Genomic DNA, 7,222 nt, shown 5'->3' with positions numbered 1-7,222 from the left:
GGACTGTTATCTCTAGGAGAGCTTGGGCTAAGAAGAAGTCCTGACGCCAAGGCTATCAGGCTTCTGAGGGTGGTCCCCTCCAGGGAGGAACGGTTCCGAGGAACCGTCCCTCCTTGGCACCCTCCGGGGGGCGACTCTATGAGGGTTCCCTGCCGGTTCGCCGCTTCAGGGCACCGAGGTGTCAGCGTCCCCGTGCAATCCTCTGAGGAGGGTTGTAGAACGGTCAGTTCGGTTGTTCCCTGCCAGTTCGCCGCTTCAGGGCGCCGAAACGATTGTTCAATCAAATCCAGAGGCCAGTCTCGAGAGACTGGTTCCCTTATCGGAATTTCTGGCAGCGTGGAAACTTCTGCCAAATATTTCTCTATGGGTCCTGCACATAATAGAAAAGGGTTACAGAATTCAGTTCGGTTCTCGTCCGCCCAGATTTCAAGGAGTCCTCCCCACGGTGGTGGACTCACAGCAGGCTCTGGTAATGGAGCAAGAAGTACTGACACTTCTTCGAAAGGGAGCTATAGAAAGGGTTTCTCCTCCCAGCAGAGAGTCAGGGTTTTACAGCAGTTACTTCATTGTTCCAAAGAAGGATGGAGGGCTGCGTCCTATTCTAGACCTGCGCCAGTTAAACAGCAGGGTTCAGAAACTCAAGTTCAGAATGCTTACACTCAAACAGATTGTATCACAAGTTCAGTCCGAGGACTGGTTTGTCACAATAGACTTGAAGGACGCGTACTTCCATGTATCTATCCATCCTCATCTCAGGAGGTTCCTGAGGTTCGCTTTCGGGGGCGAAGCATACCAATATCGGGTTCTTCCATTTGGCCTAGGTTTATCTCCCAGCACTTTTACAAAATGCGTGGATGCAGCTCTGGCTCCGTTGAGACTCCAGGGCATCCGCGTATTAAATTACATCGACGATTGGTTGATTTTAGCTCAGTCAGAGCAGGTGGCGGTTCAGCATCGAGATGCTGTTCTGTCCCACATAAAGAGTTTGGGGTTGCGGCTAAACACCAAAAAGAGTGTGCTCCTCCCTGCTCAGAGGACCACTTTTCTAGGTGTAATTTGGGATTCGACCACAATGCAGGCACGCCTGTCTCCTGCTCGTATTTCTGCGATTCTCACAGCCGCAAAGAATGTGAAACTAGGCCAGTCACTCACTGTGAAACAGTTTCAGAGACTGTTGGGTCTCATGGCAGCTGCGTCCAACGTTATCACTTTTGGCCTTCTGTACATGAGACCCCTGCAGTGGTGGCTCAGGACCAAGGGGTTTTCTCCGAGGGGAAATCCGTTCCGCAAGATCAAGGTCACGCGGCTATGCCTTCGTGCCTTGGCCTTGTGGAAGAAACCTTGGTTCCTCGCCCAGGGCCCAGTGTTGGGGGCTCCTTGTCGATGCGTCACGCTTTCGACGGATGCTTCCCTCACGGGATGGGGGGCGGTCATGAGTGGCCGCTCGGCGCAAGGTCTGTGGCAGGACCATCAATGTTCCTGGCACATAAATCGTTTAGAGTTGATGGCGGTATTTCTAGCACTCAAATATTTCCTGCCAGACCTGAGAGGCCATCACGTGTTGGTCCGCACAGACAACACTTCGGTGGTCTCCTATATCAACCATCAGGGGGGTCTGAGGTCACGTCACCTTTGCAAATTGGCCCATCAGATCCTCCTATGGGCCCAGGGGAAGTTACTGTCGCTCAAGGCGGTATATATTCCGGGGCGTCAGAATGTGGGAGCAGATATTCTGTCGAGACAGGGGCTGAGGCCCGGGGAGTGGAGACTTCACCCAGAAGTGGTGGAGTTCCTGTGGGAAAAGTTCGGTCGTGCTCAGGTAGACCTTTTCGCATCATCAGATTCAACCCATTGTCCCATGTGGTTCTCTCTAACGCACCCAGCTCCTCTCGGTCTGGATGCTATGGTGCAGGTGTGGCCGAGGCTGCACCTGTACGCCTTTCCCCCGATATCTTTGCTTCCGGGGGTTCTGGAGAGGGTTCGCCGAGAAGGGGCTCGTCTGCTACTAGTAGCCCCTTATTGGCCGACCCGAGTTTGGTTCTCGGACTTGGTGTCTCTTCTGGACGGCTCCCCCTTGGAGATCCCAATCAGGGTGGACCTCCTGTCTCAGGCCGGGGGCACGATATTTCACCCTCGGCCGGAGTTGTGGAAACTGTGGGCCTGGCCTCTGAGGGGGCCAGGCTCAGGGAGACCGGTCTTTCGACCGATGTTGTAGAAACCATTCTTCAATCCAGAGCTCCTTCCATGAGAAGGCTGTATGCGCTAAAATGGAAACTTTTCACCACGTGGTGTGTTGAACGTCAGTTAGATCCTGTTAACTGCCCTGTTGGTTCAGTTCTTGATTTTCTGCAAGACCGTTTCTCGGCCAGGTTATCTCCTTCCACCCTAAAGGTTTACGTGGCGGCTATATCTGCCTACCACACCCCTCTGGGGGGTACTTCTATTGGGAGAAACCCTCTAATTACTCGCTTTCTCCGTGGTACATTGAGGTTGAGACCTGCACTGCACTCTAGAGCACCGGCTTGGGACTTGGCCATTGTACTCGAGGGTCTGTCTTTATCTCCCTTTGAGCCCATCGAGGAGGTTTCTGAAAAGTTCCTCACTCTAAAGACTTTATTTCTCCTTGCTATCTCATCTATCAAGAGAATTGGTGATTTACATGCTTTGTCGGTTGCTCCTTCATGTCTGGAATTTGCACCTGGTATGGTGAAGGCATTTCTCTACCCCAGGCCGGGTTATATTCCTAAGGTCCCACTGAATGTTGGATGCCCAATAGTGCTGCAGGCCTTTTATCCTCCACCCTTTAATACCCCTGACCAGGAACAGCTTAACCTGTTATGTCCAGTCCGGGCTTTAGATGCCTACGTTCACAGAGCTGCCCTGTGGCGTAAATCTGAGCAACTATTTGTTTGTTTTGGGTCACTCAAGAGAGGATGCCCTGCATCTAAGCAGGTTATGAGTAAATGGATAGTCGAGGCTATTTCATTGGCTTATGAAGCGGCCGGACAGCCTTCACCTATGGCTGTGCGGGCCCATTCTACTTGGAGTATGGCGGCCTCTATGGCCTTAAATTCGGGAGTTTCCCTTCTTGACGTATGTAATGCGGCAGGATGGTCCTCTCCGCATACATTTGTCAGGTTTTATGACCTTGACCTCTCCACTCCTGGGGCGAGGTTGCTTGCTTCTTAGTGTGCGCAGGACCTCACACAGAACGGGCATTTGTCATTATGGCGTAGTGGGTATAGGGTTCCCACCGCGTCTCAAACGCAGCTCGAGTTCCCTTGAAAGGGAACGTCTCAGGTTACGTATGTAACCCTGGTTCCCTGATAGGGAACGAGACGCTGCGTTTGCCTGCCATAGTTCCTGCATGCCCTGATCGACTTGCTTCAGGTTTTTCAGAAGCTATCGCGGTCTGATTTCAGGGTTGCTTTATAGTTTCCTGGTCTATGACGTCACCTATGTCGTAGCGGGCTTCCATTGGACTGATTTTACACGTGCTTCACGACGTAATCACGCAGAGCGTTCCCACCGCGTCTCAAACGCAGCGTCTCGTTCCCTATCAGGGAACCAGGGTTACATACGTAACCTGAGACGTTTTAGGATTTTTTTTTCTTTCAGAACTTTTTGTCTTGTTAAAAATAGAATAAACAGTGACTGCTTACTTTTATTGGTATCTGTTACGCACCCTTAGACACAAAGTCTTTAAAGGGGCAACATTGAGTTCTTGATCAGAAGGTGGTGTAATTAAAATGGCAAGAGACGACACATAACAAAGTATTGTGAAAACGTAAAGTACGGTTTATTGTACTTGTGAAATGTTAATGCAAAAGATGATTAATAATAATAATAATAATACTAATAATAATGATAATAATACTTATTGTGGACACAAAGAAAAATAAACCAAAATATACAGATTGAGAGTTCAAAGTAAATAACCCAAGAGCATAAGGACATAAATAATGAAGCCAAATGAAAGAAAAGAACAGAACAAACTCCGGTTATCTAATCCCAACCTCTTAACTAACTAATAACAAAAAGAAAAGAAAAGACAGAATTCTTCAGCGCAAAGCACCCTCTCTAACTGCTCTAATAACAAAAACATACAAGGGTGGTTTTCACTTCCTTACCTGGTGTTTGTATACATCGAGTTTCCTAAGTGTTGCTTTGTGTACGTCACGTGACATATTACCTGTCCGAATTTCTCTTGGTAACCTCAAACACGCCATCATGGCAGAACACATTACTCGTGGTAATCTCAGAACACGCCGTCCTGGCAGAACATATTACACTTGGTAATCTCAAAACACGCCGTCATGGCCGAAAGAAAAAACAACAGGACAATGTCTGTAACAGAAAATAACAAACACAAAAAAATGACAAGCAGAGCGACAGAAACAAACAAGCTGACATGCGTTCTTCTCAGCTTCTGTTTAAACTGGCGTGGTAAACTTGATAGGTTGCGGGAGGAAAGATGACGTCACGACGTAGATGATGATTGACATCTCTCTCAGCCAACAGCGGACGAGTGGTGACGCAAGCCTAAGAATGTGATAGACAGTATAGAGAAAGAGAAACAAAAGAAAACACATATGCGCGAGACCACACAGGGACATAACACTCCCACCCTTAAGAACAAACCTGTTTGTGAAAAACAAGTTAAAACAGACAATATTTTACACTCTCAAAAGAGCGTCAGCCAAAACATTATCAACACCCTTTTTGTGCTTGATCTCCAAATTATAATTCTGGAGTACTAGAGCCCAGCGCATCAAACGCTGGTTTTGATTGTACATCATGGATAAAAACACTAGAGGGTTATGATCGGTGAATACTGTGAAGTTTACCTTGGTTCCAGTAGTCTTCCTATTAAAGTGCTGGAGAGCAAGCAAGAGAGCAAGTGCTTTTTTTCAATGGTAGAATAGTTAAGTTGATGTTTATTAAACTTACGGGAATAATAACTCACAGGATGATCTACACCATTGGTATCCTCCTGAAGAAGAACAGCTCCGGCTCCAACAGCGCTTGCATCGACCTCAAGCTTGAAAGTATGCGTGCAATCAGGCGCAACGAGAACAGGTGCATTACATAAAAGCATTTTGACACAATCAAAAGCATTCTGACACGCCACAGACCATTTAAAAAGTTTAGACGGACTAAGCAACGAAGTGAGGGGAGTAACAACGGTTGAGAAGTTTTTACAGAAACTGTGGTAATAACCAGCCATACCTAGGAATCTTCGCAACTCTCGTAGAGTGGTAGGGCCTGGAAATTTTGCAATAGCGGTAACCTTAGCCTAAACTGGTCGTACCTGGCCTGGTCCAACCTCTTTACCGAGATAAGTGACAGTCGCTCGACCAAACTCACACTTTGCCAAGTTGAGAGTTAAGTTAGCTGCACGTAGACATTCAAACACCGTTCTCAACAAGCACACATGTTCCTTCCAATCCACAGAGTATAAAACCAAATCATCGAGATACGCATTGCAATTCGGTACATCAGCCAAGACGACATTTACAAGTCGCTGGAACGTAGCGGGAGCATTTCTGAGACCGAAAGCCATCGCTGTATATTGTAAGAACTTGTCTGGAGTTACAAACGTTGAAATCTCGGATGCTTGCGGAGTAAGTGGAACTTGCCAGTATCCTTTCAACATATCGAGCTTTGTGACAAAACGAGCAGACCCAATATTATCAACACAGTCTTCCATTCGCTGTAACGGATAACTGTCTGGCACCATTACAGCGTTCACTTTACGAAAATCAGTGCAGAATCTAAACGTGCCATCAGGTTTAGGAACGAGAAGACACGGAGAACTCCAGGGACTACAACTAGGTCTGGCTAAATCATTCTCAAGCAGATAATTCACTTCTTGACGCATAATAGACTTCTTAACTGCATTTACGCGGTAAGCATGCTGCTTGATAGGACGAGCATCATTCACAATAATATCATGCTGCAAAACTTTCGTTTGTTTAGGAACATCACTAAACAGACAGTTAAAATTGGATATTACGTTAATAATGTCAGTTTCTTGGTTCACAGTTAAATGATTAAGACAAGAGTGAAGATCTTTTAAAATCTCTGAGTTGGCTAACCTTGCGCACTGCTGAGGAGAATTGTGGAGCACGACACCATCCTCGTCAGCCCCCGAAATATCAACAGGTTTTAACAGATCCACGGCTAATGCGACAGACGAGACAGCGGGCCCTGCAGTCTCCTATGAAGTTTTCACCTCATGCATCTCCCTGTCATGGTAAGCTTTTATCATGTTTATGTGACAAACTCGGGTTTGACGTCTTCTGTCAGGTGTGTAAAGCACATAATCAGTTTCACTCATTTTCTGTTTCACCACATAAGGTCCAAAGAAACGGGCAGACAAAGATGATCCTGGAACAGGTAAAACCACTAACACTTTATCACCGGATGAAAACGAACGCGCAACTGCTCTCTGATCATACTTGCGCTTCATGCCTTTCTGAGCATTTCCTAGAGATTCCTTAGCTAGTGACCAAGCAGTATGCAAACGATCTCGAAATTACTTACGTAATCCAGTACATTAGTTTTAGGACTCGAAACAGTGGTCAAAATGTGTTCTTTAAAAACTTTCAAAGGTCCTCTCATCTGATGTCCGAATACGAGTTCGGCTGGACTAAAACCAAGAGATTCTTGTACAGTCTCTCTTACGGCGAATAATACTAAGGGAACCCCCTCATCCCAGTCTCTAGCAGTATCCATGCAATATTTCTTAAGCATCGACGTAAGTGTCTGGTGAAAGAGTTCAAGTGTGCCCTGACTTTGTGGATGGTACGCACTGAAACTCGGTGAGATATTGACAAAGAACCCAAGACTTGTTTAAAAAGTCTTGATAAAAAAATGTTGTACTATTTTCGGAAGACCAAAAGTGGAAAAGAACTTTAATAACGCTTTAATGATAACGGGCGCGGTGATTTTCCTCAGTGGAATAGCTTCCGGAAACCTAGTAGACATGCACATTATGGTTAACAAAAACTGGTTACCAGATTTTGTTTTAGGCAATGGTCCAACACAGTCTATTATCACATGCTCGAATGGCTCCCCAATAGCTGGTATAGGAAACAGTTGAGCAGGACGAATCACCTGGTTCGGCTTCCCAACAGTTTGACATGTGTGACAAGTACGGCAGTACTGAGCAACATCCTTCTTTAAGCCTGGCCAAAAGAAGTGCCGTAAAATCCTATCA

The sequence above is a fragment of the Siphateles boraxobius genome, unplaced genomic scaffold, assembly GCF_051911475.1.
Source record: "Siphateles boraxobius isolate OS27281-9 unplaced genomic scaffold, OSU_SipBor_1 65, whole genome shotgun sequence".
Classification (NCBI taxonomy): Eukaryota; Metazoa; Chordata; class Actinopteri; order Cypriniformes; family Leuciscidae; genus Siphateles; species Siphateles boraxobius.
The sequence above is the reverse complement of the archived record's forward strand: the minus strand, read 5'-3'. Positions refer to the sequence as shown.